A 27,823-nucleotide genomic window follows, 5' to 3' on the forward strand; every position below is an offset into this window, starting at 1 on the left:
ATTTCTGATTTAATGTTGGAATTATTATTGTGCAGATACTAAAAACAGAACAGGCTAATAAATTAGCATAAGATTAATTTCATGTAGATATTATGTTATGTCCACACAAATCATAGAGAAGATGGTCGATGTGTTTTATGTTCACTCAGTGCTACATCCAACTATATGTGGAAAGTTGAGTGGAAGGAAAAATGTGGCAAAAGCAACAGGGATAACCAAAGCCTTTAGAGAATTTTAAAGCCCATCAGAGTCTGAACAAGCAGCCCACCTGCATCCAGGATGTGACTGTCTGCTCCCTGAACAGGAGCTTTCATGGACAGAAGAGAAAACGGCTGCGTTACGCTCAGACGTCCAAATCCTTCTGCAGTTCAAATGGAAATCAACATGAGAGACCAGAACCAACATGCAGATGAGCTGGGAGTTACTGAAGCAAACTGGACCTCCATTACTCTTCAGCAGAACCTCACACTGCTGCCCTCCGTGGCACGCTGCATGAATGCAGTAATTCATGCAAAAGGAGCCCAGACCTGGTGCACAGACACAAACATAATATTCAGAAGCCTGACATTCTGGTAAAAATGTCATCCTGATTGATGTGATGTCATATCAGATCATAATTATAATCATCGGATTTTATTTTCATCAGAACTACAGTAATTTTCTGTATGATGATGAAACCTTGGAAAAAAAGCAAATGAATCCAAAATGATCATAATGAGTTTGTAAACCTGTTGGTGTTTCTCCACAGATTTGCTATGAAACCATGGAGACGGTTGTAAACGACAGATGAAGCCTGAGTGAAATGAAGATGCTATCGGAGGAGCCGTCTGATCAAACTCCATCAGTTCTTCCCCCAGAAGCCATTTGTCCTCAGCCTCCATTGTTGTCCCATCAGAGCAATGTCACACAGAAAATTGCCACCCAGCTTGCAGGCTGAGTGGGGAGATGAAGAAGAAGGAAGTGACAAGACTGTTGACTTAAATTGTTATCGATTCAGCTGTTTGACCGTTTTTCTCACAAAGGTTAAAAGTCAAGGAGGAGCAGAGGAAGAGGTTCTTTCATCAGTTCTGCTCTGTCTATTAAACAGCAATTCAAATCATAAATCATCTTCTGTTTGTTGCAGCTGAATATTTAAAACCTCCTTCAGTTTGTGATCTATTTCTGCTTTGGCTTCTGGAAACGGCTCCAGTCGGAGTGATTGGGTCAGGATAAAGATTTAAAGCTATTGATCTGGAAACAATGTACTGTGAAATATTTTCTACAAATATTGACACAAATCTGACTTGATTTTCACCACCGGTTATAAAAGTTATCGACTGCAAAAGCAAGTGGACCTCTGCTCTCCATGCAGACGGCTCACAATAGCAAATGGCCTGTAATGGATTATGAGCTCAGATCAATAGCGACGCCTGACAGTTTCTATCAAAAACATCAATGTAAGTTTGGACACAGAGGGAAGGAACCAACACAAGAACAAAATGCAGGAACTCCAGTTGTTCTGCTTTAATACGGGTCCATTAGAATCTAATCTAAAAATATATTTCATCTGTTTGAAAGTGAAATTCATAGATTCTCTCCACACAGTGATTTATTTATTTCACACGTTAAACTTTCAGTAATGAGTTTCTTACAAAAATAACTGCAAAGTAAATCAGTGTAGAATAAAAACGATCGTAAAGAATCTGAATTGTGACGGCAGGATTTGGGCCAGGCTGATGAAGTGTTGTTATGCTTTTAAATGTAATCATAAATAGTGGGCGTGTCACAGCGGCTAACAGCTGTTATTGGTCATTTAGCTCAGTTATCCAGAGAAATGCTAACCTGACAGAAAACTGATTTTATTGGCAAGAAATGTTGAAAATGATGCATCACTGTTCTTTCATTTCAACTTACTGTGTTGGTCACATTAAACCAACAGAGCTGCTGCTCCTCAACTTACATTGAGTTTGTGAGAAATGTAAGAAAATGTGACCAGGCTGCAGGGGAAACGTTTCTGTGGCAACAAGTTTAAACTAAAGCAGGAACAACTGAGAGTCTCTGGTTCTGTTTGGGCTGCTCAGTGAGTAACGGATCAATAGTTCTGTTCGTTCCTGGTTCTGTGGTCACGCCCGGCGTCTCACAGCAGAGATTATTACTTTAAGTTCCAAAACGTAAATTTATTTTTAATTTCTCTTCTCATGACATTTGGTCTAATTAGTCACCAGCAGTAATGGGCACCACTAACTGTAAAGTACAAACATGCTATTTAGGGGAAGCTAACGCTAAAGCACCAACTCCAGCCACGTTTAAACATCATGACGCAACATAACAGCATTACTGCCCTCATTATAACATAAAACTAAAGGAAAGATTCTTAACAGTCCAATAGCAAAACTTTAACGGATGTCGAAGTTTATTCAAATAAAAGTTTCCAAATCAGCCAAGTAAATTTGTGCTTTAGAAATTGATCTGGAAAAATTATTTAGCGGAAGCTAAATGTGCTAAATATTTTCACTACTGACACATTCATTAGCAGATCAGTCTTCTGTTTTTTAAAATCAATATTTTGGTTCATTGTGTTTTAATAGTTGCTCAACCATCAGTTGTCCAAGTCAAACAGTTACAATCTAACTCAGACGTTAAACTCTGGTCCTGTTAGATGAAGGTTATCAACGGGAACATTTGATACATTTTGTGTCAGGAAGCTTCCAGTCAGCTGGTTTTCAGAGCATTTGACCAGTTTGAAAACAATTTTACAATATTTTAATATTTCTTCCTCCATGGCCACTGAAGAGGAAACAGACTGACGTTTCATCAACTTCTGCCATCTCTCTGACATCCTAAATATTTGTTTTATTCCACAGTCAAATCAAGCTATGAATATTAAAACCACCTAAATTTATAACTGTCACAACGGAATCTCCATATAATTTTTGTGATTTATCTAAGTAACGACAATAAAGAATTTGAGCAATAATCTCTTTGCAGAGAAGATTAAATGAAACGTCTCTCCGGGTCTCTGTAGGATTATGTTTTAAAGTAGAACTCTTTTCAAAGTGCATTAAAATAAAGGGAAGTTGGAAAAGAAAGGAGATGAAATATTAAAGCCTCTCCTGGGCAGCAGCAGGCAGCATCAGTGTTAACCTGACCCAGCTCTGCCTGTCGCCAAACGCAACTTCCCAGCACTGAAATATTAACCGCCTGCAATCTGTAACACATGCAGCCGCTGAACGGCTGCGGCTTTCCGGTTTGTCCACAGCTCTGATGATCTCTGATTAATCACTCTGGGTTGCAGCTTTGCACCATTTCTTGCTGATTTTGTAGTTTAAAACTCCTTGTGGGAGTTTTTAGAGTTTCTGTGTTTGTCATTCTTCTTCCTTGTAGTTTTACTTTAACTGTTATTTATGTTATAATATTCTAACTCCACACCTGGAGGGCCGCTGCCCCGCAACTTTTACATGTGCCTCTGCTGCACCACCTGAACAGAATAATTAGGTCATTAAGGCTCTGGAGACCTGATCTACACTAGGAAGTAATGAAGCCATTTGATTCCAGCGTTTTGTACCTGTGGCTCATCTGAAACCTGCAGGACAGCGACTGGAGGCCTGGAGTTTGATTCAGTCTCACAGCTCTGAACAGGATTTTTGATTCAAGCGTTTCTTTAATCTGCATGAGGGAAATAATGTTTCAGATTAAAGTTGGTGAAGAGTCTGCTGAATATGTTTACATCATGTTGGGATTTTAGCTGTAGGAGGAAAGAGGCGGGACTTCCTGTCTGCAATGGAGCATCTGTCTCTGCTTCAGGACTTCAGGCTCTGGGAAACAGAGGAAGGTTTTCCTGTTTCATAAGGAATCAGGACGTTTTCCTTGAATAATCAATGCAGATATTCAGAAAGCGACAGATCAGTGATGCATGATGCTGGTTTCCCTCTCCGCAGACATCTGTCCATAAATCTGCTGAATACTGGTAACAGTGGCTGATTGGGAAACTTGGACAGTGACATCATGGCAGAGCATTCTGAGCATTTCATGGAGAGGAAAATGTCAGACAGACTTCCAGTGCTGCACAGGTTTCTTCTTTTGATTTGAAATAAAGTTGCCTGGAGGAAAAGTGACGAGATGAAAACGGACTGGACTCAGAACAACAAGGACCTCTGCTTTCTGACTCATCTCTGCAGCTCTAACAAGCCTTCCTGCAAAAAGGCCTGGTCTCTGTCAAACTCACGGTAGCATTCACCATCTTCATCAGCCCTCTCCTCCTCATCCTCCTCTCAGGCTCATTCATATGGTTAAACTGCAGACATGCAGAATGAGCGCAGGCTCAGCTCCTCTGCTCTCTGAGAGAAATCCTCTGACTAAGATTCGCTCTGCCTCTGAGAAACAGGCTTTTATTTTGACAGAGACAGAATGAAACCAGAAGAATGGATCCAAATGTTGTTCACCTATCAGAACCCAGACACATTTCTCCTGAGAGAAAGAGGCATAAACATACGATCAACAGATCTCATAGCTCCTGATCAGCTGCTCGATCACCAGGCTGCACAAAATCACAGGAAGTTCTGCTTCAGTTCTGGGACCCAATGTTCTGTTAGTGAACATAAACCAAAGATTTGGCCAAAAACGTGAAGCTAAAAGTACATGTGGGAGACGAGAATTACATTTCTCTCAATTAATACATATAAATTATTTGCTTGTCACAACAATAAACTAAACATGCAATAATTTGATTGATTTTTTTAAAAAGTACCAAACTAACAAGTCTGGTTTGGATTATTTACTCTGAAATTAAAATTAAGACAACCAAGACAAATACTTTGTTTCCAATGGAAATCTCCTCCAGCTGGATTAGTTTGAAATTATCTGCTAAAATTACCATTTATTTTAATTCTTATTTAAGAACTGAAACTAGGAGATATATTAATATTTTTCCCATATTCTACAGTTTGAAGCCTGTTGAGATGCTCAAGTCAGAAAATATCAACAGGCTCGTTCATATTTTCTCAAATTGGCAAACGATAATTTATTGGTAATATGTGCTCCACATAAGGCAACAATAACGTTACTGAAGAAAGTTAAGAAGTTAAAGGTGGAACAGTTTGCCAATAAAGACTAAAGAAAGCTTCTAAAAAGCAGAAATCACCACCAGCATGAGTTTCTCACTGCGGGCCGACCGTCAGTCCGACATGTTTCAGGGTTTAACGTTTCCTCTTGGGCTGCAGGGGAACATTATCAGAGTTCGCATTCGCAGCCAGTTCATGAGGATTCCTGATAATCCTGCAGACAATGAGTTCAACCCTGCTGGAAACAGACGGATCAACAACAACCGGTCACAACGACACCAGGACCGGGTCAAGCTGGGCCCGCTTCCTCATCCATTTCCTCTCCCAGAAAGACGCATGGCTGCTGAAAGTCTTCATCTTCAGGTGGCGGATTTGTGTCAAGCTTTTCCCCCAGAACTAATTATCTTGTTCTCATTGTTAGAAGAAGCAGAAAGTCCCATTTCTCTGTGTTGTTTCCTCTCAGACTGGAGGTCGAGCTTCACAAACAGCTCAGAGTATTTCATAATAAATCACTGTTAAATGAGACAGTGTGAGGATCACACTTTAATCAGCCGCACCATAAGAAACAAACAGGCGCTGAGACAAACGGCTGTTAGTTTTAAATCGGCCGAGCGCGTTAATTACAGAAACACAGCAATCCTCCCCCTTTAGCATGTTTTTACATGATACAACCAAAAATATTTAGTTTGGGTTAATTTATATATATATATAAAAAAAAACAATCTGAAAAGTGTGGCCTGCACCTGGAATTCATTTCTACCTGAAAGTCTCTTGGAGTTCATCTCATCCACAGGATGAAAGTTTTACCCATGGTGCTTTTCAAAACATCTCAAATTCAGTCAGTCTGGAAAAAAGTGAACGTGAACATCAGCTGTCGGCCAGATTGACGTCTGGACTTTGACTAGGCCATTCTAACATGAGTCTTTGTTTGATCTAAACCATTCATAATATCTCTGGCTGTGTTGGTTGTGTTGCTGGAAATTATTTTTCTTAAATTTAAATGTCTTGTAGAAGAAAATGTATCCGACCGATTAACAAAACTTTAATATTATTCATATTTTTACCCTAAAAACACAAATGCAGCAGACGAATATCATTTTCCACAAATTTCAACATCACATAGATGAAAATATATTTATTTTACAAAAATGCAATGTTTTATAAATTTTTTTAGACCTAAAAGCAGATTTATTTTTTTTATCTGCACACAGACATTTCTTAAAAGTTACAAGTTGTCTTTTTTGAAAGGTCAGGTAAGATTTGCAGCTCTGAAAGAGTTTTATGTCGCTGGACGGAGGATGAAAAGGCTCTCTGGGTTGTAAAGGTTGCAGACCTATCCCTGTAAAATACATGGAAAAGTTGTGCAGGTGTGCCTGCGTTCAGAAGGAGGATAAACCTGAACATGCTAGCAGCCAGGAGGCTGTTCAGCTAGCAGCTCTGCTGAATATGAATCCTGCTCTGACCAGATGACGATCTGAGAGGAAACGCTTTTAAAGAAGCAGCTTGTCTGCTTCATTATAGATTACTGTAGAGTTGAATCATTTAATTCACTAGAAATGTCACGTGTCAGATAGCGTCCTGCCCGGATGGAGATAGGCTCGGCTACAACTAATTATTCTTGAATCAATACAGGAGGACATGAAACATGTTTGGCTCGCTGTGTTTTCCTCTCCTCTCCATCAGCGCTGATGCGATAGGATTCCTCTTTACAATGAATGGAAATGTCGAGCGGGGAACGTTCCCCCACACTTTACGGCCCGTTTCCCCACATATCCACACACACCGCGGCGTGAGCTGTCATAGCCGTAATGAATAGCAGCAATGAAAAGCAGGAGGAATAAGATAAATAAAATAAAATATTGCTTTGTCACCGGATTCGTTCAAACTACTTTAACTGGCACACACGTCTTCCCGCTGTCAGCACAATACCTCGCTGCATTATCAAGATATTAATCATGGGGTTGGATGCTAACGCCGGCTGGAAGCCCTCAATCTCCATTCAGGAATGCTGGGCTGTTAGAAATCTCCGGACACGTCAATGCATATCTGAAGATCCTCTTTGTATTAGTTTTATTATCACTTTTCATCCCATGTAATTGCCTGTCAGCCCCTCCTGTGTCCAATTACGTGAAATCCAGCAAAGCACATTGCCATGCCATCAACATTATCTGTCTTTATTACGCCGGAGTCACAGAATGAAACACGCCTCACCGGAGCGCTCAGCTGACACGAAGAGGACGTCGCTTTCCTACCAGCTGCTTTTATCCAAACTAAATAAATCAAAACGTCAGGATCGTTTTTATTATTTCACATCTCCTTCTGAGGTGGACCACCGCTCCGGTTGGTTAGGAGACAGAATGAAAGCTAAAGCTGTTAGCACCCGGATCACTTCATCAGCTCACATTAAAATATTCATTCTTTACTCCAAAATAAGAGTTTACCAGATAATTAAACCCACTTTTGGTTTTGTTCAAGTTCCAGTAAAAGTCCAGAATCTTTCTGTGACGTTATGTTGGGAATTCCCAACTGGGATCCTTCCAAGGAAATTATGGGAATTCTTATGGTTTAAATTACAAGTCATTTCAATATAGTGAGGCGATTAATCTGCTTTTCTGGTTGTTATAGAAATGCTGTACTTATTAAACATGACCTAAAAGAAATGTGACATTGCCTTTTCAAGCCTTGAAATCGGGTCTTTGTGCAGAACCTGCAGAGGAAGTCGGTTCCAAAGCATCGACTCAGAAAGAGACATGAAACTTAAACGCCTCACCTTCAGATTTTATTTGAACATAAAACTTAAAACCACACTAATTCTGTTGATCGATCAAAAATCATCTCAGTAAAACTTGTTAAATTTTGTGGATAACTTTAACAATATGTGAAAAAGCCCAAATGGTATGAGTCTGTTTCCATGGTGACGTCCAGACTCGGTCAGAACCGGTACTTTTAGCACGCATTTGTGTTGGTGATAAAAACTGAAATCAGGAATCTGTAACATCTATAAATAGCTACAACCTTTTAATTAAAATTAATTTTAGTGAACAGGCAATGATCTGCAGATATTGACAAAAGGCCAAAAGAGCCAATCAGCTTTAACCAAAGTGACATTTAGTAGGCCGGTGATGTGCCTGCAGGGAAAAACCACTGACTCACATTTCCAGTTTTTAGAAAAGATTTCTTATCAGACTTATTTTGCTTATTAAAAAAAGTTGTTATATTTAAAGGGACATTGTGGACTGAAGTCCTGATAACTCGTCTAATTGTTCACCAACGTATGTAAACGAGGCGGCGGCGGAGGCGGCGCTGCGACTGCTGGACAGGAAGACATCGGCTCTCTGGCTGCAGCCAAACGTGATTCTGAGTTCATGTGAGTTTGTGAATTTCTCCTTCTTTATATGTAGCCTCAAGATGCTTCTCTTACATCAGCCATCTGTTCAGCAATCAAACAGCCAAATCCACTGATCTGAGCCAGATCCTCCATGACAGGCACACACAGCGATGTGTCATACATGCTTTTTTAGAGTTTAAACCTACTCAAGCTCACTAATGGAGTTTAATGTCCATGTTTAATCAGGCCATTCATCATTTGAGCTGACATAAGAGTGGGAACGTAAAAAAAAGATTTCTGTATCAAAAGACACAATAATAGAAACCTTCATGTGAACTTATGGTCGCCAAAAATCATGAAAGTTTCTGTTTTAAGGAGACATAATTTAGAATCACCTCAAAATGTTCTTGCAGTCTGCATGATGTTTGACCTGAGAACAGTTTGAACATTCAGAGCAGCTCAGCAGGAAGACAGAAAAATGTTGGCAGCCTTTATTTTCCTCCCAGGAAAGACAGCGAGCTTCTAAAATAATTAAAACAGAACTAAAACCGACAGTTTGGAGATAAAAGGTGCCATGAAGAGCTTGATGTCTGGCGTCATGGCAGATCATCCTCCTGAGAACGGACGAACGCTCATGTTTTGAAGTCCTGCAGGGCGACACGGTGCAGCCGGGAGTGGTTAGAGAAACGACAGCGAGTCTGACAGCCGCAGCAGAACTGAACCCGACAACACAATCAACCGCAGAGCCCAGGTTCTGCAGGAGAACCTGGAGGCTCATTTACTGCACAGGCTGGACGTGACAACAGTGGTGGATAATCCAACCACATAAACCAAACAGAAAATGTTTTCATGCTGTAATTATGACAAAATACTGACAACAAATAACAGGAATAAAAAAGTGACTTTTCTCCCTTTATAACCAACAAACTTTCATTTATTTTGTTGAGATTTTTGTGTAAACTTTACAGATAAAACCTGGATTTACAGAACATTTAATTTGTTGAGCTGCAGTCAGAGTGGATGTCCACCATCCAGGAACATCAACTCAGAAACAGCCAGAGTCTCAGTTGGATAGACCTGGCCTTTGACTAGGCCACTCTCGCATATGAATATGCTTTGATACACAACCTTCTGCAGTTAGACTCAGATTAAATGATTTGATTCTCCAATGAGGTGAATTCTGCTGGAAACTGGTTACACTGGATTTTAATTATCTCAGAAATTTATGATGAATCCAAACTGGTTGAGAAAATCCAGTTGAACTTAAAATGATTTCCCTCTGGCTGAGTTTGTTCCTGTCATCAGTGACTTCATCATCTGATGTTTTTATCCAAACTGAATCTTTCCTATAAAGACTCTGATCAACAGGGAATACTCACTCGGCATTTTGGTGCCCTGAAAAATGACAGGACGTCTTTTTCTTTTCTCTGCTCTGTCAAATGACCTTAATGTGTCACCAAAAGCCCCCCAACCCCCACTGCTAATGCACCGGCAGCAGATAACCCAGCAGCTTGGAACGGATCTTACAATGTAAATGTTGAATAAAATAAAGTCAATGTTTAACATCCAAAACGCCAAGAAACCGACCAAAAGCTTTAAAATACGGACTGGATGTTTCTTTTGTAGATTAAGTGAAAATAGAACCAGGATGTTTTATGAGACTCACCTCTTTCAGAATTATTTTATTTATAAAAATGTAATTTTCTCTGCTTTGATTCTCTCTTTTATTTAAAACAGAGACAAACTGCTGCAGCTGCAGGATCAGCACAGAAAACTGGGCTCTGCATTCAGCAGGGAAGCATGCAGGAAACAAGCTTTACTCCTTCTGACTGAAAGGAAGTGTTGACACATCCATTTATTTCAGTCTATAAGCAGCAGCAGCAACTTCCAGCAGGAACCTGCAGAATCAACAGACAGGAAGTTGGTTCTGTGTCAGGGGGGGGGGGGGGGGGGAACTACCAGGAAGAGTCACCAGAAGAACCAGCCGCCTTCACTGACAGGTTTCCTGTTTCAGCATTTATCCTTTACAGAGATAATTCAAACATAGAGTTGATGTGACAACCCCGCCACTAGGGGTCAGGGTTTATTTCTGCTCTTCAGGCAGAAGGTTCAATCTGCGACCCGGCCGCAGAGCAGTTCTGGTCTGCTGAGCCGGGATTTCTTCTGCACAGAGGAACTCAGTTTGAGGATTTTCCTAATGAAGAATCTCTGTTCACAGCTTTTCACCTCAGCTCTTCATGTGACTCTCAGATCACTTCCTGCTCATTTGGTTCACGATTTCTTCCAGAACCAAAGTTTCCATTTGTTGTATGGAGGTCCGGTTTGGAACCGAGGTCAAACTGGCTCCAGGTTTAGTAATATTCAGTGAATATTTAGTAATGTTCAGTGTTCAGATGAAAAGATTTCTTCATTTCAGTGACAGAACATTTCAGTTCTGTCTGTTTGTGAAATAAGTGATAAGAGCCTTCACACTTTAAGCAGCAACAAAACAAGCATCACTAAACTCTGACCTGAACTTTTCTTGCTCTACATGAAGGTTATAACTTTTGGTAAAACTCTAATTGTTTTATTAAAATATCAGAAACTATTTAAACCCAGACTTTATGTCACCTGCAGAGATTAAGATTAAGATTTATAGAAGGCCTTTTTTTCTTACAGTCTGACAAAAATTCAATATTTTGTGACAGATGAAAATATTGTTTTTTTTAAAAATTGATTATTATTTTTTTGCATAAACAGAACATGTAATTTCAATTTAAATTAGTCTTAAAACCAACATCAGATCAACAGAAACATAAACAGGTAATCTGTAAATGTAGGTGAGCATGCTAACAGGTTAGCTTCCCTTGGTAGCCTGGACTAAAAGCAGCTGAAGTCATTTCCTTTTTAATGTGTTGCTCTTTGACGTTTAATGCCTTATTATGATTGCTCAGCTGAATTTTGTTGTTTGTAAATTAAATAAAAAGCTTTGGACACCATTATTATTCTGCAGCTTTTCATTTGAGCTAATATTAGCTCCAACGCCCGGCTGCAGTCAATTACCAGGGTTTTGGAAAGTTAGATAGTGACCTTATCCAGGCTGACAAATGGCCAATTTCTTCACACCCCTTTGCATCCGAGTATGTGTCGCCTTTTCTTATTTATTGCTTCTTTCTAAATGCCACATTTGCTCATGTGTTGCTGCGTAGAGGGTCGCCTCTCTTTCATTTCTACTTTTCACTGCGTTGCATTTAAACTTTTGTTGTGTTTGTCTATCAAACCCAAGACAGAAATAGATTTAATGTGCGTTTCTCTGGGCTTGTTTGCCTTTTGGATTTTATACTCAAATTAATCGAGCATCATATCTTGAAATAGAGCAGACACCTTGTTGTGGAACTGTGTAAATATAGTTAAGGACGGGCGGACTGCATTATTTTTACGGTATGAGCCAGGCATAATCACCTGTACCAACAAAGCGGTAATGGCCTGGCAGTGCTCTTGCTCATTTCCTTGGGGTAATGACCCCTCAGTGCCACTGAACCTTCTGTGTATACTTATGCTGCACTGGAAGGCGTTTAACCGTCTCTGCAGCCCACATGAGAGGTCAGGATCACCTTCAGTCAGGCATTAAAATAACTCTCCCTCACACAGCCTATCACTCACGGCCATTTCCCCTCCCAAATGAACACATAAAATGTACTCTTATGCGCTACCTGCATCATAAATTTCCCAGTGAATTGATGAGTTGTCCACAGCGGAAAGCGTTTCAGGAAGAGGAGCTGATGGTGGAGGCAGTTTATTTCAACCAACACAATCCCACAATGCAGTGTGGTTTCCTTCAAAATCATTATGCTGAATTAATTAAGTAATTAATTAATTGCACCAAACTGCAAAAGTTGAGCAGCAGCAGAATGACATCATTCCACTGTAGAGAGATGAGAGTTGATAACTGAAACATTATGCTTAGTGAAGTGCTATCGTTCATTTTCAATGATTATGTTTCATAAGCAGCTCGAAGCTTTCAGTCTGGATTTAAAGACATTCAGTGTTTCGGCTGTTTTGCAGTTTCCTGGAAGTTTGTTCTAGATTTGTGGTGCACAGAAGCTGAATGCTGCGTAATCCATGGACTGAACACACGGGTTTTATTTATTTTAAAAACTTTAATTTTCTGCTCAGAATGACAATATTTGTATATTTAATTTGTGACATAAGTTGCCAGTTGACTGTAAAATGAAGGTTCTGGGTTCAAATCCCAGCCTGTGTTTCTCTCTGACTGTTAAACTGTTTGTAGTTGTCTGTGTGTGTGTGTGTGTGTGTGTGGGGGGGGTGCGTACGCGTTTGTGTGTCTCTGGATCAGCAGATTTACACCATGGACAGATGGATTCACAGTCAGTTCATATCCCTATAAAATCATATTGATAAAATTGGTGATCTGTTGGATTTTGTCAGGAGTATCTTATAGAAATGATCACCCTAGTCCTGCTCTTTATGAATTTTATCCCAATAATTTATAAACATCGGCGAGAGGCTGGTCCACCCAAGGTCATCAAAATTAATCATTTTAATTTTATTTCATTTGATTTCAGTTTTGGTTTTTTGTGTGGGATAGAGAAAGTCCAGCTTTATAGATTTAAGCAGCTCTGATATGATGGTTTATCTTACGGATATTATTTGATGTATTTCATGTTTCAGTTTGATGCCGAAGCTTTCCTCTAACGCTGACAGCTCAGCCGGCCGCTTCCTCCACAGCTGGTTTACAGTTTGATTTGAAAGAATTTGCCTTTAATCTCCATACAGTAACCCCCCGCAGGAGGAAACTCCCCTGCCACTTCACGCTGCACCAGCCTCTTCCAGATCTCACACAGCCACTCATCTATTTCCCACCCTACTTTCATCTGAGTTGTGAGGAAAATCTTGCATGAAATATTTATTTTTCTCCGTATTTCTTCCTTCAAATCTGGAATTTCCCTTCCAGTCACACCTGCTGATCCATGCCGTATTTTCAGGCGCGGCTTTAGCGTTCAGAAGGTTCAGGTTCTGTAACGTTCAGCAGGTTAGAGATGCATGGCTGCACATTAAAGGCTGGAGAGGAAGAAAGATCCAGTCCTGCCTGTCAGCAGCACTGACATGCGGATATTTCTCCCATCTACCCTCAGAGTTTATCGTCTGTTTCTGCTCAGACTGAGGAGGAAACCTAAAGAAACGTTCATAAAAGATTATTCAGTCAGTTAACAATGAGAAAAGATTTATCTCCAGTTAAGTTTTCATGTTTGATCTTATTAACACAAACTGCAAAGCATTTCTATCTGAATTCAAATAATAGACGTGATTGTGAAGTGGAAAGAAAAAGCTGCATAATTTTCTAACTTTTTCTTAAATAGTCTAGTAAACAGCCTGCATATGTTGTGTTTTTGGCCAATTTTAGATTAATTCCACTGAATAAAATCCAATGCAGGCAGTTCCCTTCTGATGCTGTTTAACTGTGAAGCAGAAACCACCGGTGTGTAACCGGATCCAGTTGGAATCAAACCGAACACATCCAGAGCTGCAAATGAACAACCATCTATTAAATGGTCCAGTCAAAGTACATACCTTTGAAAGGATGATGATTTCAAAAGGCATTCTGTCCAATCTGATTGAGTTGAATCACTTTGCAAAAAAGTGAACAAAATTTCCAGTCAGTAGAAGTTCAAACTGATAAAGGGAAATCCCAAAGAATCTGCAGCCAGAGGCGTATTCACAGATGCACACCACACTTTTCAGATTATCATTATTATTATTTTTTTACATTTAGGCCTCTGCATTGGTTTCTCACCCAGAATCAACAGGGTGAAGTTTATATGAGAAGGAATGTGATGGGAACTTCTGCAGGTAAAATTAATAAATGTTAGATGGTAAAATGAGGGATCAATAATAATTGATCAAATTTTCCACTAGAAAAAAAACAACTATTATCATTCAGTCCCTAAGAACATTTTAAAGCAGAATAACATGTTTGTGAAATATTCCTAACTTATGTTTAAATACAGTTAACATCTAAAAGTGTTTTAAATTTAAAGGGAAATTATTTTTGTAAATTTGACTCTTAATATTTAAAAGAAAGTTTATGAAGCAGGAAAAATGAATAGCTGAAGCATCTGGACTAGATAAAGTTAAATATTTACAGAGGCTGTTCAGAAATACTATTTTTATTCACCAGATGCCACAATTACTTTAATGTGGCAAAACTTCTGAATGTCCCAAAATTCAGAAGTTTACATACACAGATGGTCCAAAATAATTATTTTAATCCAGTAGAAAAGCAAAACGCCTCGTGAAGAAGCTGCTGAAGCTGGACAGACAGACACGAGCTGCAAAGCTCCTCAGACAGGAAGAAGCCAGAACGTCTGGAGAAAACTGAACGTCCAGGAGGAAAAGTTTGTTCTGTCGGCAAAATAAAACCTGGAAGAGTTGGCAACAGTTTCCACTATTTCATAACATCACCTGATCCTGAAACAAGATGAAGTCTCCTGGTGTGTGTTAATGTTTCTACATAACTTTTAAAAATGTCAGAATATTCCATGTTAGCAGCCCGAACACACAGACCGTCAGTTCAAGTGAGGCTTTCTCTGCAGTCATGACCAGGCTCAATTTCTTGTCCCCAATTTCAGAAATACTTTACAGACCAAACGCCTGCAGGAAAAAAGTACGGAGACGCATCATGGAATCCATAAATAATACAGCACATATAAATTAAACATGGGTTTGTGATAGTCGCTCACAGTTGGAGGACTGAGATGATTTATCCCTGCTTCCCCTTCTAAGATTTAATTAGAAACTTCAAATTTCCTGTGAGAAGAAACAACAACAGAAACTACAAACAACCAACAAAAAATCAAACAAACATAACAGAGAGCCACAGGGAGTGGGCCCTCCTGCTTCCCATAATGCACCCTGTTATTACAGGCTGCTGTAATTGCTGGTTGTCTGAGAGGACAAAGCTTCCAACAGTAACATCTAATAAACACTCTGGCCTCTTTTATTCAGCGCTGCCTTCGTGAAAGGTCAGAACTACGTTTCCTTCAAGGCCTCAGATGCTTTCATGTGTATCGGTTTGCATTTAACAAGACGGCAGATGCATCACAAACGGTGGTGGAGACACGGTTAGTGGCAACATGGCGGATCAGCGGAGGACGGGAAGAACGTCTGAACTCGGCATCAAAACGGGAACGCAAATTAAAGCTGCAGCAGGTCATTTATATAAATATGTTCCTACATTTTTGTTCAAACTGTCACTATGTCCTGACAGAATCACATGAGACAGATAATCTGTGACAGAAACAAAACGCCTCTGCCTCCTGTTTGAGGTCCTACTGCCACCTGCAGAAATACACTGCATCCAGTAAAAAACAACCAATCAGAGCCGGGGGGAGGGACTTAGTGCAGCAAATTACTTAAATCTGCTGCGTTACAGGTCCTCCCCCACAGCAGAGCTAGCCGAGAATGCTAAGACCAGTTAGCTTGACCACCACTGACGGCGGGGAAACCGGCAACCTTAACCAGCGTTAAGTGCTGAGCAGGCGGAGGTGAAAGCATCATTGTTGAGTTTAATCCAGATTAAACTGAGAAATTCCTGTTTACATTAATAAAAACTGAAACTAAACATGGAATATTAACCTGTCTGGAGCTCATCGTTCAGTTTTTGATTCTGTTTTGGTTGATCAGAAATGCTCTTTATTGTCTGTCAGTGAAGAAAGTCTGTCTGTCAGTGATAAATTATGGTTTTATTCTGACAATAAAGAAATGCTGCTTTTTGTTTTTGGTCTGATTATCTCTGCCTGATATTATCCTTTGTCGTTTTTTTTCCTGATTTTTTATTTTATGTTTAGGATTTAAACCAATCTGTAATACAAACAAGCCCAGGAAATGTTGATTGTATGGTCAAACTGTCCAATGCAAAGTGATTTGATTTTGGATCAAATTCAATTGATGCGTTTGTGTTTCTTCTGATGTTCCTCTTAGCCAAAGATATTTATTCATCCTTATTTCCCAAAGCATCCCTCTGTTGCGTTTCCAACCATAAAGCTAATTCTTTCTGTAGCAGAGTTCACATTGTGGAGTTAATGCTCTGCATTTCCACTTATTTGTAAAATAAACGATAAACTGAGGAGCAGCTCAGAGTGAAGACGGGTATTTAACTCCCGACCCGTTACTGTAATGATGGACTCACTGCGCTACGATCTGCATCTTGACTTTTAGCTTGACCTCTGCCTGCTGAAGTTAAACCAGTTTATCCTAATTAGCACACAAAGCTAACGCCGCTCCACTGACTGGTTCTTCACCACGACGGTAGAAATGTTGAATCTGACATTTAAGATCTCATGATGTTTTCTTCATTACTAAATATCTGATGAGGCTTTCCGGTGGGCCGAGCAGCATGTTGATGTGCCGCTCAGTGATGTGTGGGTAGGAGGTTTGAACTGATGATGATGATGATGATGATGATACTCCCAGTCACTTTGAGCCACTCACCAAATCCTGCTTCTGCTTGATCATTCTTGACATGCTGGGTGAATATTCTCTCATCAAGGCCCAAACATCTCATTCCTGCTGTTTCCCTGCTGGCCTGTCAGCAGCTTCATGACCACAGAGTCAGGAAGGAATCAGAGTTTTTCAATAAAACCAGGAGATAAGAAACGATTCGTCTGAGCTGGAAAATCTGACAAAACCTCTAAAAGATTAGTCAGGCAAACTTTCTTTTATTGATTACATAATGATAAATTAATGAGTTTTTTAATATTTAAAGGTTTCAGATGACAATTTCCACTATCTCCACCCAACTGCTGTGCGCCTTACAGAGAATCAAGCGCCCCATCCAGTCTCTGCAGTCAGATCTCTAAGGTAAACCTGCTCACATCGTGATCTCTGTTCAGACTTCAGCTGAAATCTTCCACAAAGACTCATCATTCAAAGTTTTCATGATTTATGTTTAATTCAGAAAAAAAAAAGATTTTCTGATTATTTAATTCAATTTTTCTTACGTGTTGGAATACATAGCTAGCCTATTTCTTTCACTGTTAAGTTAAAAGTAAATTATTTAAGAAACTAGTTAAATATTTAAATCTGAAATGAGTTTATTGTTATTTGTGATGCTTAATGTTCGTCTCATCTGTTTGTAGGTTATCAACCTTCTCAAGTTGCACTGCTGGTGAGATTCACTTCCAAAGAAAAGATGAATGAAACAACGTGAAGCTGAAGTGGCTTAACAGTAAAAAACCTGACAGATCATCAAGCTAATTTTAAGAGAGTGCAGTTAGTAGTTCGGTTTGTGGGAGGAAGCCAGAGTACCCAGAGAGAAGCCATGAGAGCCCAGGAAACCATGCAGACTGTCTGCAGAAAGACCGCAGGCTGGGATCCGAACTCAGGACCTTCCAGTCTGTAAGGCAACAATGCAACCCAGCAAAAACAAATATTTCATCTAATTATATCAAATAGAAAAGCAGTAGCTTTAACCCCACTATGTGCTTCAGGGATTTTCAGTTGTCTAAGAATAAAGAGGCAGAATCCTCCTACCAGTTGAATCCCATTCATCATAAATCCTAATGAGGTTTGAACCGAGTCTGGCTGTTTGTTTATCAGCTGTTTGCAGGCTTCCTGCTCCGGCTCGGTTTTCTGTGTATGAAACGGCGGCCGTGCTTCCCACTGCGCCTCGCTGCTCTGTCACTACCTTCCTCATTCACATAGATTATTTTTCACTTTCATACCTCAGAGTGAGCAGCCAGATCTAATAATACCATGGCCAATTGATGCCGGGGAAATGTACCACTTCATTGGGGAGAGGAAAAAAACACAACAAGAGTTAAAAATACAAACCATGTTCTCCATCAGCAAATGTCAGCAGTGGAACCTTCATGCAGCTGCATGAAAAGACGGCAGATGAGAATTTTCATGGGAAAACACGAAAACATGCATGATGACTAGCAACCTTCTGTCTGCAGAAATGAACAGAGGAATATGAAGACTGCTCTGTTAGAATAAAGGCCACAATTTGATCTGTCCGCTTTTTAATTAGAATTAAATGTTTGCTTGACATTAAACGATAAGGGCTGATTAAGAACGTTAGAGTACAAGTAATGTTTGGCCCAAACATAATTAAGTTAATAGGATGCAGCAGCTCTGACTTATGCAGCGTGCTAAGTGAATTAATCCCTTTTACCTGGGGAGTGCTGGTAGGAGAATGTTCTCCGTCCTGAACAAAGACATTCAGAACCGGGCCTAATGCCATTAGGACCAGTACAACCAGTACAGGGACAGAACAATACAGAAAACCTGTTAACAGAAACCAGCTCAACATTTTCCTCAGTTTGTTCAAACAGGATTATTTTCTCAACTAGAGTCACGATCAGTGGCGGAGCTAGACTTTAAAATTTGGGGGGCCAGTCAGATGTCCGCCCCCCTCTGGCTCCGCCCCTGGTCACGATCAACACGATTCTGCCTCAGTTAAATACAGTATTAGATTTATTGGCAGATGTTTGTGAGAACCAAATGAATCAAAAACTATTTAAACAACTAAATTTGACACAAAATGCCACTTTGAATTATTAATATTTATAAAGATGCTGCTATGATCTACAGGAAACCATAAAGTAATTTGTCAGCTAAACCATAACCCAGGAATTTGCAAACAGTTTTGAGTATTACTCATCAAGTTACAGTGAAGGTTTCTAGGTGTGACTTTCTAAATGTCGGTTTTAGGGGAAAATATGAAGACCAATATTCATAATTTTTCTAGCCTCCTTTTGATCTTATTTTAGGTAGTTTTTTTATTTAACATCCTCAGAGATTCTTTCCAGAGTCATAAATATGTTTATAGGAAAGTTTGAAGAACTGTAGCTGTCACTGAGTCACTTAATAAAATCAGTATTTATTCAATCACTGGTAAAGTTACAGATTAGCCTCAGAGTTAGCATTCAGGAAAAGTCAGCAGTGAATCACAAAAATCTCCTGGTCGTTTCATTCAGTGGAAAACTGACATTTATGTTATTTAATATTCATTCTGCTTACAGTTGAACTGACTACAAAAAAACTTAACACCCATGATGCAACTGGCTCCAGCTTTACACAATAATACCTTTGCTGCTTTGGATGTTTATTTTAATCTCTGCTTAGATCTTCTGAACTGATGTTAGAGTTTAGAAAGAAGTTAGTAGAAGCAGCAGCTGAACGATCAGCAGGTTCATCTGACGTCGCAAAGCATCAAAATAACATCAGATTTTAACTGGAATGAAACGCTTTCTGATTAAGATGCAAAACAAAACGGATAGCTCCTCCCACGAGTCGCCGCGATGTTCAGATTAAATGTTGAGACGGAAGAAATGACATTATCTGTCTGCAGACTCTTAACACAGCTTCACCTCTGCTGCTTTTCTTTATCTTTCTACCCTTAAAATGAGATGCATCCTTCTCCACAGCCATGCCACTTTCATTTCATTCTGAGCATTCAAACACACACACACACACCAACGAGTGCAAATGTCTGCGCCCCCACACGGACACAAAATCATAAAGTGATGCATGCAATCTAAAATCTGACAAAAGCTTTGGCACCGGCAGGCAAAGTTTGACTTGTGAATAAAACCTCCTGTCAGGAGAATCTTTTTGTTGCTTGAATTCTGGAACTGACTTCAGAAATGAAGGATTTGCTCTCAGATGTCAGGCATGAAACGTAAACGTATCACAGGAGGGCTCAGCTGTTCTGGGTTCTGCTTCCATCAGGACTGGTTTTCATCAGTAACATGCTCTCTTTTCAAAATAAAAGCTAATATTCAGCTGGATGGGCCTTTGCTTTGATCATGGCACATATTACCGGTACTTCTATAAATTTCTGTAGAGAAATCATTTCTCTCATTAGATCTTGAGGAGACGATTTGGACGGCTTTGGAAATTCATGTGAAACATTCCCAGTATGGATCAGTTTGGACTTGGCCAGACCAAGTGTGAAAACTCTGTGTCACGCTCCTTTAACGCTCCTGCACAGTTCGAACCATAAGAATCGTAGCATTATGCTCCTCCTCCACAGCCTGGTGCAGTGGACACCAGCATGATGGATGGATCACTTCACGCAACCCTTTCCTCCTCCATCACTGGTACTACTGCTCCAGAGTCCAACCTCTGTGCTTCCATCCAAACCACCTCTTTTCTCAGATCAACTCTCTGATCTGTGGATTTCTCCAGACAACAAGGCTTAGACCCAAAGCCTTGATTAGATTTCCCTTCATCTCCAGAGGAAATCATGAGGGATGTGCCAAAAATCTGATTCAAGAAAGAATCATCACTGTCATTTACTGCAATTCAAAATCAGCTTAAATGTCATAAAAACCATTTTATAACAATGTGAAGCATTCTGACGCCGGTAATGGAACATAGGCAAGTGCAGAAATCACCACAATAAAGAGGAAACTACAAGATGAAAAAGAATCAAGTCCCGGCAGAAAATATTTGAACTCATTTTGGATTTTACCGAGAGAAGATGGAGCTGGACATGAGCTTCACTACGATCAAGGTTCACAAAATTAAGCTTGATAACTTTGGGAACAACGCTAAAGCACGGAGCTAAGCAACAGCGGCACTGTGATATAACGACGCTACGCTACAGCTACGCTAAGCTACAGCGACGCTAAGCTACAGCGACGCTAAGCTACAGCGACGCTAAGCTATGCCGTTCCCTCCAATACAGAGCTCTGTGATTGGTCAGAAGGTTGAGGCCATGTTTTATACAGAAATGTTGATATTTCGTTTCAACTGGTCCACTTCCACTGTCCTGTTTTAGTATCTGCAGACGACATGAATATGGCGCGTGGAGCGCATGGAGGTGATTAGCTGGTTAGCATTGTTAGCTCTGGTCTCATGTTCCTCTTTGCTTCACAAGGCTGCAAATTATATGTGTCGCCTGTTCTCTTTCCTCTGCAGCTCTAATGAATTTAAATAATACATGAGGTATTTTCATTGGATTACTATAATGAATTACATTTTTGTGGTATTCTAATTTATTATAATATCATATGATGCGCAGTAAAGTAATATGTCCAACATTGTTCTGTGGAGTAATAATGAATTCAACAAATCAGATTTTATTACTACAAAACTCACAGTAAGTCAACATAACATCCACTCAAACAAATTGCATTACTCATTTATGACGACCAGGCCTTAGGATATTCAGTTGCAACCACCTTTGCCTCAGTCATGTCTTATTAGTGTCAAATTGTGAATGTATCTGTAATGGCTTCCTTCCTTAAACCAACGTATCCCCTGATATTTCAGGAAGCACTAAGAGGCAGAATTAATGAGGGATCAGATCTGACTTGGATTCCAGGGGTCAAGCCAACTAATGAAAGAAATGGTGACCTCCTGCTGTACTTGGATGGAAGTCAGAGTTATAAAAAATTAAGAAAAAGATGATTTCAGAAACTTTTTGAATAAAAACATGCTTTTCTTTCACCTCAAACTTGACTTAAATACACAATAAAAACTGAAATGTGTCCCTGAAACTCTCTCCTTGAATTGATTGTTATATGAAACTCTGCAGCGATGTATAGACACCCTGCGAACGACGTTCTCTACACAACTCAAGCGGGAAACACACAGTATCTGAAATCCATGACTGTGAATTATTTATGAAGCTTTCTTTAGAAGCTCCCAGCAGTTCATGGAATCACTGCAAACTTAGCAGCACCTTTTTGTGTGACCGTGTGTCCAGAACCATTTGTTTATGATGCGACCACATTTCCTGCAGTTTTAAAACACCTTTTTCTTGGATGTACTGCTGCAAACTTTAAATAAAAGGTCAAAGGTCACAGCGTGGTCGATGGGGGAGAATCTGACTCAACACTGCTGCAGTGAGCTGGAGCACATAGAGCCAAAGACACTGCAGGAGATCAATGAGTCCAGGGCCACCGAGCTGCAGGTCTGAGATCAGACAAAGTTCTGATTTCTGATACAAAACAGACTGACATGATCATAAAGCTGCAGATCTCAGCACCATGCTCAGGAAAATATTTAATATTTAATCTGACGAACAAAGTTTCAAATATAACTAACCTCTATGAAACGCTGAGAGGCGTGGCTAAGAGTGGCGATGAGGGGGCGTGGTCAGGACTAAGACAGACCTGCTGCTAACTTCTGGTCTGTCATGGTGAACAGAGAGCTGAGCCACAAGACGAATCCTTCCATTCACCCACTGATCTACGTCTCCATCCTCATCTAGGGTCATGACCTCTGGGTAGTGTCATCTGGGAGGGGATGAGACTCCCTGCTTCTCCACACCAAGAGGAGACAGGGGCCCGGACAGCGGGTTATCAGGTTGGGACGCCTCCATGGTGAGCAGCAGAGACCCAGAGGAAGAACCGGGACTCGCTGGAGGAACTATGGTTCTGACCTGGGAACGATTCCCCCAGAGAAAAGGGCGTTTCTCTGCTCAGGCTGCTGCCTCAGATAAAGGAGGGATGGACTGAAATGTTAGCAAGGAAGCCCCAAACTGAAATATAAAGTAGATGTAAGGAACACAGAGTCATGTCACGGCGACCAAACACAGAACAGGAAGAAGGCCGCAGGTTTGATGTCCGCAAAGCTTCCTTTCTTGATCTAAAAAAATCCATAAAATTGCAGAGAAAGATGCATGAAAGTGGCATTTTAAGGCTCAGATGTAGAGGTTGTACAACGAAGCAGCTGAGCTTCACCTCAACATGAGATCCACGGAGAACCAACTGAGCAAAAACAAAGTCCACCGAGCACCAGGCTACCCAGCATGCACTGCTGTTCACAAGGAACTTGACATTTCACCACAACTGCCATGATAATGCTGCAGCACATGTTGCATTTTCTCTGGAGTTAAATTAACAATAAAACTGATGGAAAATCAGAACAGAACATATGAGCAAAGGTAATTACAGCTGAGGAGCTTTGAGGTGTAAATATCGCGAGTGGAAAGGTTTGACAGAGAGCTGGCTGTTTAATCAGAAAAATCATAAAAATATATTCATCTGAATTAGCAGGGCTCTTCAGATGACAATAGGATCAAAAGCAGGTGTTTGATTTGAGCTTTGATTTGCTGTTGGCATCAACTGAACCTTTTGATCGAACACAAAACCACAATCAGGAAACCATGACGACCACAGAGACATTCAGGAAGGACAGTGGGAGGACAATCAGAACCCCGAACTGGATCAAACTTTTACATAAAATGCCAAAGTCTTCAGTAACACTTTATGAGAGAAACCAACACAAAAAAAAATGCAAAAGAAATAATTCAGGATTTGAACTGTTTTGTGTTAATAAAACTCTGAAATCCTGGTTTGTCTGTGTGCTGTTGGTGATCCGGGTTTCCAAACACAAACATAGCAGCAGCTCAGCGCTCGACCGGTGGGAAAATGTTGATGTTCTTTCTGCACAAAACACTCAAACTTTTCCCCAAAAAACAGCTTAAATCTCCCGTTGAGCCCAAACAGAGAACTGGTAGATAACCTCACGACGAGCCGAGTTCAATTCACGTTCAGCGTTCTCACCATGTGAGCTCCGCTCCAGAACTCAAACAAAATGTGCTTGGCTGGGCAAAGAGACCATTAATCGTTAATAACAATTAGTGGTGAACTTTATAAATCTGACTTTTATAGAGGAGCTGTGAGAAGAACGTCAGGATGGACGCAGTTCGCCACAAATCAAAGACAGAAAACAAGGTGAAGAAAGTGATCTGATCACGAGTTAAAAACAACTTTTGTCTCAATGAAATGGTTTACATCAAAAACATGTTCATATATTAAGTTGGTCTAGTCAAAGTCCAGATTTAACTCCAAAAGTTACTGTAACAACCAGTTCATGGCTGTCATAGTAACTACCTCAGCTGAGGGTCGGTAGTTTCTTCATCTCCTTTAAATAACTGACGAACATATCTGAGAAAACGGCTGAAGAAACAAAAGACATGGAACGGCTGCAGCTGAAAGAGAGAAAAAGCCTGGAAACAAAATGGCTGAAAAGGAGAGAAATAGCTTGAGTGCTGGCCTTTATCCGACATCCCACAGTAACTACACAAGTCAGCTAAGAGACTGTAAATGTTGGCTGCTTACCACTTTCAGAAGCAATCATCCTCTCAGCCATGCTCTGTTCTTCTCTCTCTTCTTCTGCTGTTTCTGCTTCCACTTTTGCTCTTTTATCTGCAGAGCAAGAAACGAGAGGAAGCAGACAAAAAGTCACACTCCGGCTAGCAGCAGCCACAATCACTGGAGCTATTGAAATGCTGTGAAAATGTTTCTTAATTTACTCGGCCCATGGAATTGCTGTGTGTTTACTGCAGCTATAGTTTTGTACTAAACTGGGGACTAAAGAAGAGAAAACTGAAATACAGGCAGCTAAACACAGACGACTAGTGATTATGATATAGTTATGTATATATGTTATGTCATTAGGTCTTGGAGACATAATGTTGTTTCATTGCTGTGTGAAATAAGGAAGCAAACAGGGAAAGAAACAGACCCATAACCAGAGAAGCAGGAACTCCAGTCAGACTTAAGAATGAGTCGAACTTTACGTTTGCTCAAGCAGATGATCTACTGACACTGAGAAACGATAAATACCAACAATTCAAAGGACGGAACAGAAATCAGCAGTTTTAGTGGGACAGAAATATAAATTACCTTTAAAAATATCTTAAAGTCCATAATTGATTCCCCATCAGTAAATCTGCATACAGAAATCATCAAACTCTGTGTGAACGTGACGTTTCCGTCTGGAGTTATGAGGATGTTCTCTATATCCACAGGCAGCGTCACTGATTTGTTGATGAATCTGGTAGGAGGCGCAATCAGATCTCTCTGCCTTTTCACACATCAGCTGCTATGTTTACTATAATTTAATCACCTGCTAAATTAACACACAACCCTCTGCATGCACAGGGAACAGAAACAAGTTTATCTCCCATTTTATATAGAAACAATAAATTAATAGTATTTCTCACTAATTGACAATGTTTCACATCTTCTGGTTCAAATTGTTTCTCAGTACAAACACTAATTGGAAATTAAACATCAAGAGTTTAAACTGAGCAGATTAATCAGAGCTGATAGAAAATCCCCTTCAGGATCCAGATGTTTCGATTTTAACCACAGAATTTAAACTTTAAGTTCAACAGGTGCGACTAATGAATGCAGCAAAACACATTCCCTCATACTATTTATGAACATGTTTAACTAAGGTCATTGAAGTATTTTTGTTCATATATGGGTGCATAAAATACAAGTCAGTTACTGAGCACACCATTGAAAAGTTAATTTCATCAGTTATTCAGTTTAATATGTGAAACATTCACACTTTACAGCAGAATTCTGAGATTAAAGTCCTGATTATTTTCTTTCAGTGGCCCTAATCCTCTTCTTCCTTCCACTCAACTTTCCATCAGAATGCCTGGACACAACACTCTGAACTGAAAGCGTCTCTAGTAACAATGGCTCCCAGTTTATCTTCATTGTGGACGTCATCAGTGACTGCCGGACACCTGGCAGGTCAGCCATGATTATTTACTCCATAACAGGCTAATTACACATTATTCTTTGTTACTGGCCGTACGTAACGTTCATTTTGAGATAAACTGTTGTTCTGTGGTTTTGACTCCCTCTGTTGTATAAAGGAAGAAACAAGTGCATGTTTGTTTTGTTGCTGGTGGCCAGAGGACATGAAGGATAAGAAGCGTTGCTCCAGGACAGGTGTGTGACAATTTCTTGACTTGTTGCTTCAACAAATCTCTGCTAGGGGATTTAGAAAACAAGACGAAGCCGCTAACAACCGGAGAAGCAACCAAAACGCTGCTGTCAGAAGCGTCAGACGCTCGGACAGGCAGAGGGGTTTAGGAGCTCCTTCACAGGATCTGAAGGATGCCGGGAACTAAACGCTGCGGCTTCTGCTTCCCTCTGATTCTTACACAGCTACAAGATAATGCTAGCTTGTTCTTTTGTCTAGAAAAAGCAGAGCCAGCGTTATGAGGAGTCTTCTTCACTGCATTATTGCGACTCTGGCTGTGCTGCAAAACGGACCTTTTCTCTGCTGTAATGAGTTCCCCAACCAAACTGTAGAAGGAGGTGATTATGCTAAAGGCTCAGCTGACTTGGTGATTTAATGAGAAAGAGAGCAGCAGAGAAATGTTTCCTTTCAGTGTAAAGACAGAGAAATGAAACGTGAAAAAGTTTGACTCAGGACACTTCAAATTAATTAACTTTGACACCTTGAATGCCATAGAGTTTAACTACAAAAGACACCTTTCCATTTATTTTTTGATAATGTGCGTCCCGTTAATTACCAGAGCAGTGTTCCCTGTGATTCCCACAGATTACTAATGAACTTTAAAAGGGTCATTTTACCGCATTTCTAATTATACCCTTATGGACTGCACTTGATATCACTGATGATTAATTGAAAACTGCAACGCTGAGCCAAGCCAGCCGCTCAATACTTCATCTAAAATGTTCACATTTTATGTATTGGAAATTCCTTCTTCATCATGTTCACAAAGATTTGAAAGTTTACATAATTGAAATGAAACTAACGTATCTTCCAAACAAACGTAAGGGTTAAAACATTTACGACTGACTGCTTGTTGCTTCGCTGGTGCAGATATTTTTGGATTTGAAATGAAGTGAGTTCATATTTCATCATGAGACCCGTCTACCTTGATGCCAGAGGCAGCTCTGATTTCAGAAAGTCAGTCACAGCTAGGAAACCGTCTGCAGGTATCATTTTATTTCTGCAGAGCAGAAACTGCAGTGGAACATACGAGGCAGCCAACTGCTTCATATGACATACCTGTAACGCCGAGGCCGGACACAGGAAGAACAAGAAAAGATGAAAATGAAGAGTTAAATCCTGCAGGAGGACGCATCAGGGGGAAACAATCATTTTAATTTGATCCTCACTTTTATTTTAGAGGCATGTTTTAGTCACAAACAACATATTAAATGCACAGCAGAGCCAGTTCTTCACATCAGCTATTTGGGTCGCCACCCAGGGAGGCATCATGTTAGGGGAGAACCATGAATGAGAAAATAAACATATCATAAACAATAACAGATTTGTATGAGACTGAAGATAATGAGTTTCTCTGGATCTTGCTGAGACATTAGTCCTTTAATCCTGGAAATGATCTTCAGGTGATAGAAGGCCGACTTTGTAACTGTCTTTATGTGGCTCTGAAGGTTCAGGTCAGAGTTCAGCCTGATCTGCCGACTCCAGATTGTTCCAATCGTGTCCATAAAAAATTATATATATATATATTTATATATATATATATATACAAGGGTTGGACAATGAAACTGAAACACCTCTCATTTTAGTGTGGGAGGTTTCATGGCTAAATTGGACCAGCCTGGTGGCCAATCTTCATTAATTGCACATTGAACCAATAAGAGCAGAGTGTGAAGGTCCAATTAGCAGGGTAAGAGCCCAGTTTTGCTCAAAA

At 40.1% G+C, this 27,823-nt stretch overlaps 1 protein-coding gene across 6 annotated transcripts in view; it reads right to left on the bottom strand.

Moving 5' to 3' along the window:
• Positions 1-27,823, bottom strand: part of lingo2 (leucine rich repeat and Ig domain containing 2) — a 199,080-nt gene that overhangs the window by 55,258 nt on the left and 115,999 nt on the right. For 5 of the 6 annotated variants that reach the window (XM_032555136.1, XM_032555137.1, XM_032555134.1 and 2 more), the window contains one exon: positions 24,447-24,533. The exons of the other annotated variant lie outside the window; for it this stretch is intronic. The gene's annotated coding sequence lies outside the window, so the exon portion shown is untranslated. The remainder of the gene's footprint in view (positions 1-24,446; positions 24,534-27,823) is intronic. 6 annotated transcript variants of the gene reach the window in all.

The sequence above is a fragment of the Xiphophorus hellerii genome, chromosome 23, assembly GCF_003331165.1.
Source record: "Xiphophorus hellerii strain 12219 chromosome 23, Xiphophorus_hellerii-4.1, whole genome shotgun sequence".
NCBI classification, from domain to species: domain Eukaryota; kingdom Metazoa; phylum Chordata; class Actinopteri; order Cyprinodontiformes; family Poeciliidae; genus Xiphophorus; species Xiphophorus hellerii.